This window comes from Podarcis cretensis (assembly GCF_951804945.1).
Source record: "Podarcis cretensis genome assembly, chromosome: 8".
In the NCBI taxonomy this organism is placed as follows: domain Eukaryota; kingdom Metazoa; phylum Chordata; class Lepidosauria; order Squamata; family Lacertidae; genus Podarcis; species Podarcis cretensis.
This window is the reverse complement of record NC_137177.1, coordinates 93,902,106-93,908,127: the sequence shown is the minus strand read 5'-3', so window position 1 is coordinate 93,908,127 and position 6,022 is coordinate 93,902,106. Positions and strand designations below refer to the sequence as shown.

At 42.0% G+C, this 6,022-nt stretch overlaps 1 long non-coding RNA gene across 1 annotated transcript; it reads right to left on the bottom strand.

Moving 5' to 3' along the window:
- Nucleotides 1-1,081: 1,081 nt before the first annotated feature.
- LOC307223446 lies at nucleotides 1,082-3,337 on the bottom strand. The gene is made up of 2 exons (XR_013842090.1): nucleotides 3,217-3,337; nucleotides 1,082-1,839 (listed from the first exon to the last, which is right to left on the bottom strand). It is a non-coding gene; the product is annotated as an uncharacterized lncRNA (long non-coding RNA).
- Nucleotides 3,338-6,022: the final 2,685 nt, after the last annotated feature.

Below are 6,022 nucleotides of genomic sequence, written 5' to 3'. Positions count from 1 at the left end.
ACTATGACCTGTTCATCTTGGGTGCCCTGCTCGGCATAGTTCATAGCTTCTCTGAGTTCTTCAAGCCCCTTCGCCACGGCAAGGCAGTGATCCATGAAGGGGATTATTATTTATTTGCAAATAATTTAATCCTTGATATACATATTCATGTACTTAATTGACTTGGGACAGTGGTTCAGTTAAATTAGGGTACAGCAATAGGCTAAGTGTCACTTGTTATGTGGCTCAATTTTCTTATAAAAAAATCTGATAACAGTTTGAAAGCGTGCAACTCAACTTTTAACACCAATTTTTTGCATTTCTATTCAATTCAATCCTATATATATATTAGATGGGGGGGTCGGTGGAGGGGGTTGAGAGAGCAGGTACCAAGACACTGTTTAGGGGAAAGGTTCCTGCTTGTTCCTTTTCATAATGTGAAACTAAATATCTGACTTAGAGCACTAGGAACATTTTAGGGAACACCACCATGTCGGAGAAGGCTACGAAAGCATATGACACCAGCAGCCCTGATAAGAAGTGCCTGATAACTTTCACATTTGAAGCCACAAAGAAAGGCACAAACCACACACGAATGAATACAGACAGTGGGGCCTCTTGCTTGGTGTGTGTTATTTGCATTATGAATTAAGGTCCCAGTTTTCCAATACACACAATTGCTATTTCACCCCAACACTCTTCCAAAATGGATTCACACATTCATGCATTCAGTTGGGTCAGTGTTCACATCATCCTGTTTTACTTAGCATTTTGGTTTGAAAACCCAATTCCACTTTCTCTGCACTTCCTGCAAGATTGTATATTATTAAACAATAAAGGGCACAATTTTCCAAGAGAACATATGTCTTGGAGTTGCATATAATCCCCACCAGGCATCAGAAACTGGCAGATATTACTCGGAAATTTCAAACTTAATGCCCAGATAACTCATATCTTTTCCCCCTGGGTGGTCGCAAATATAAACTTGAAAGTCTTTTTATACATTCATATAAAAGTTCGTTTACACCTTACATACTTCAGATAGAAATGGTTCTGGAAAAAATGCAGTTATAATCAGAACACAAAATTCTTCCTCTTCCAATTATTCACCATGGTTCAGTAGCATACCAGTTCATTCATTGTACATACATTCTCCATTTACTTTAATACATCAATTTGCATGCAAACATTAAAAATCACTTTTCCTTCAAAGGAATCATACATAAGGTAACTTTGTTCAATACTGCCTTTCACCCAAGGGAAACCTAGGAGGAATCACCTACTGGGTAACTGTATCAATAAGCATTGGGGTATTTTGTCTATCAACATCTTGATTCTGCTGTTACTAATGCATTTGACACCTTTTGATTCTGGCAACTACCCTGAGTATATATGTGTCTCAGAACAGGAAAATTTCCAAAGCATTGGACACTTTCCACAGCCTAATGTGAACAGGGAAATAAAAGTTATTTTGCCTAAGACCTCTCCTGGCATGTACACTTAGAAATCAAAAAGGCCCACCTCAATTTTCAATTAATAGATATCCAAGGAGTATCTTTCATGGGAGGAACATACTAAAAAGAGCACAAACAATATTCCAGGTCCCTATTGCTGTTAATTTATGGATGGTTAGCTGTCCAGCCAGCCAAAAAGAGGGCTGATCTATAATATATTATATTCTTAATTCTTAATTCAGAATTCTTTAAAAGCTGGTTTTACTCATGAAAACCTCAACCAAGAATCTGATTGCATTTTAACAGCACATGCAAGACTTTGACACCAGTGTGTTGCTGGTCACAAACACCCTTTATGCAATTCAGCTTTTACTATAATTAGTAAACTCTCTCTCAATAATAGCATCTTAATATATTACTTTCACCCCTTCATGGATCACTGCCTTGCCGTGGCAAAGGGGCTTGAAGAACTCAGAGAAGCTATGAACTATGCCAATCCCAAAGAAGGGCAGTGCCAAAGAATGCTCCAACTACCGCACAATTGCACTCATTTCACATGCTAGCAAGGTTATGCTTAAAATTCTACAAGGAAGGCTCAAGCAGTATGTGGACCGAGAACTCCCAGAAGTGCAAGCTGGATTTAGAAGAGGCAGAGGAACCAGAGACCAAATTGTAAACATGTGCTGGATTATGGAGAAAGCTAGAGAGTTCCAGAAAGACATCTACTTCTGCTTCATTGACTATGCAAAAGCCTTTGACTGTGTCGACCACAGCAAACTATGGCAAGTTCTTAAAGAAATGGGAGTGCCTGATCACCTCATCTGTCTCCTGGGAAATCTCTATGTGGGACAAGAAGCTACAGTTAGAACTGGATATGGAACAACTGATTGGTTCAAAATTGGGAAAGGAGTACGACAAGGCTGTATATTGTCTCCCTGCTTATTTAACTTATATGCAGAATTCATCATGCGAAAGGCTGGGCTGGATGAATCCCTAGCCGGAATTAAGGTTGCTGGAAGAAATATCAACAACCTCAGATATGCAGATGACACAACTTTGATGGCAGAAAGTGAGGAGGAATTAAAGAACCTTTTATTGAGGGTGAAAGAGGAGAGCGCAAAATATGGTCTGAAGCTCAACATCAAAAAACGAAGATCATGGCCACTGGTCCCATCACCTCCTGGCAAATAGAAGGGGAAGAAATGGAGGCAGTGAGAGATTTTACTTTCTTGGGCTCCATGATCACTGCAGATGGTGACAGCAGCCACGAAATTAAGAGACGCCTGCTTCTTGGGAGGAAAGCAATGACAAACCTAGACAGAATCTTAAAAAGTAGAGACATCACCTTGCCAACAAAGGTCCGTATAGTAAAAGCTATGGTTTTCCCAGTAGTGATGTATGGAAGTGAGAGCTGGACCATAAAGAAGGCTGATCGCCGAAGAATTGATGCTTTTGAATTATGGTGCTGGAGGAGACTCTTGAGAGTCCCATGGACTGCAAGAAGATCAAACCTATCCATTCTTAAGGAAATCGTGAAGCTGAGGCTCCAATACTTTGGCCACCTCATGAGAAGAGAAGACTCCCTGGAAAAGACCCTGATGTTGGGAAAGATGGAGGGCATAAGGAGAAGGGGACGACAGAGGACGAGATGGTTGGATAGTGTCTTCGAAGCTACAAACATGAGTCTGACCAAACTACGGGAGGCAGTGGAAGACAGAAGTGCCTGGCATGCTCTGGTCCATGGGGTCTCGAAGAGTCGGACACGACTAAACGACTAAACAACAACAACATATTACTTTCATTAATACTCATCAGCATAAACACAACCGTCTTTACAGCCCATTACCCAACTTTTCTCCTGTCCCAATATTCTCACTTTTCTCCTCTCTCTACCGCCCACCTTTTCTACTTCCCTCTACCTTCTTTCTCCAGCCCAGACCACTACTTCACCTGCATAACATTTGGGACACAATTGTTCATCCCTTTTACAAATAAAAATTATACACATTTCAAAAATATATCAGAAGAAAGGTAGTGCAAAAATCAATTTTAGCATCAAATAGTGTGCTCATCCTTATTTTAAACTGAGCTGAGATTTATAATCTAACTTGCATGCCCCTTTAAGTTTTAAAACACAGGTCTGCAAATATTGCAAATTCCCTTTGCTGCTACTTGTAAAAGTATGTCAAATTTACAGAACCGCCTCTATGATAACAAAAAGAGGTAATATATTTAAATGACACAGATACTCTTGCTCATGCTCTGGAGACTGGCATGCCATGCAATATTTAGTAATTTTGTAATTTTCCTGAGTGTTCTTTGGCCCAATTTTCTGTGTTTAGCACACACACACTGCAGGGGTACATTTGTACATTTTTACTTTTGATCAACATTTAACAAGTGGTTTCTAAATCACCCAGGGTACCTATGCAACAGTCAATAAGAAACAAACTTTTAACAAAAATATTAAGATATCAGGTAGTTCAAAGCACAGTGAATTGATGACACTCAAATTCTGAAACCAGTACATGATTACATGATTGTATTAGTAATTGAAACCTTCCCACCTTTAACATGACAATATAAAATTTGACCTCATGAGCAACTCATGTCACTTTTAATGTTAAAGAGCAAATAATCCTTTATATATATATATATATATATACTTGTACTCTGCAAGATTCTAGGTGTTTTAAGGTCTGTTTCCCAACCCCCTGAGATGCAGCACAGTAGATGTGGCAGAATTGGGAACCCCTTCATGCAGGGTTCTATTCCTGGCGCCTCTTGCACGTTGGCAGAGCACATATCTCTTTTCCCCGGACTCCACGTGTTGGTAATACAATACAAGCCAAGTGGACGCACCTATGCTGGTCACTGCCAGAATACAGAAAGGAGCTTACAAGGGTTTTCAACTGTAGCTTGACATTTCCAATTGTCCCCAAAATAAAACACTGCAAGGGGGGTCAATTTACCTTGCTCCCCCCATGATTTTGGGACACTCTGACCACCTAATGTAATTATTCACTCAGTCACCTTTCTCCGCGTCCTGTCAGTGGCCTTGATGGACTCGCGTCGCTAGGAAACGCACCTCAAGGACCACACTTCGCTTCGCCAGTGGCTCTGAGCCCCAACATCTCATCCACTCGAAACATTCACTGGAGTGTCCCCATACACAAATAAATACACATACATACAAACCCCCATGCACATGCAAACCCCATTCACCCCCCCAATCCCCTTTACCCATAAACTTCCCAACGCCGGTGGCACTTTTACTGCTCTTCTACCGGCAAACCAGTGGCACACTACTGCTCTCTACTGGTTGAACCCAGTGGCACCCTACTGCTCCTACTGGGTGGGGCTGATCAGGCCCCTGACTCCCACAAAACAAGCTGTGGAGCCTACCTTTCCCTTCCCTTGGGCACCCTTTTCCCGTGCAGCTGCTGTCTTTCTTCCATCTCTGCTGCGTCTCCACTCAGGTACGGGGTGGGGGGCTCCCCCTAGAAATGGTAGGGTGCGCGCTTGGAGCCACCGACGCCGACCAAGCTGTTCGCTAAGCAGTGACGCCTCGGTCCTTCGTCCTTGTCCTCGGAGAATGCGGAATCCCGGACGAGCCCCCAAGAAATGTAGCCTTATTGGAATTCACCGATTGGGTCTGTGTTGCTCCGGGACAGGAGGAAGGAAGTCAAACGACACCTGAGGTTGATTCAAAGAAAGAGTTTATTCTGCTCTCCGGATAGCAGAAGGCACTTGCGTGATCAAGTCCACAGCAAGTCCAAAGAAATGACAAGTTTCATGCAGTATATATATCCTCCAGGCACCCTCTCTCTCCTTCCAACCACGTCAGCTTGTATACATAGGCTCACATCACATATGTTCCTGCTCTGGCACTCTTAACCATAAAAGGGATTTCCTTCCTGCACTCCTGACCATAAAAGGATATTCCTGTTCCTACTCCTATCTTGGAGCAAGAGGTCACTACTTCCGAGAACATGCTCTGGCGTTAGTCCCAGACTTGGGTCTCTGCGTCATTTGTGGTCAGGACATAAGATATGTCTGTGTCTGTTCTACTGGTAAAGTCAAGGCCAGTCTTGCCGTCAAACTGATAAGGGAGAGAGCTGTGTTCTTGTTTTGCATTTGCTCAATGGCTAAAGTTTATGCATTTTAGCTAAGGAGAAATGGGGATTTTGGTGCAGTTTAAAAACTGCCTGCACAGTCAGTTTTGGGTTTTGGAAATCCATTCCTTCAATCCTTTCCCCACTCCATTGTTTCCATGTTATCACTGCATATCAGAACCAGGGCTGCCTAATTCTGAATCAATTCATCCATCCCCTAAATCCACATTTTGGATTGATGTTTTACATGAAATATGTATTTTTGTGCACACTTTTGGAACACCAGAAACACATTGCAAAATCAGGAGTAATTGACATTTGGAGATTAAGGAATCCAACAGTAAGACAATTCTCATTCCACTCTGAACCAAACCAAAGCTTCAGCAGAATAGATCAGATCTGGGTTTCTAAGATCCTAACACCGAGAGTTACTAGAATTGAAAGCCTCCCAAGAACTCTGTCAGATCATAATCC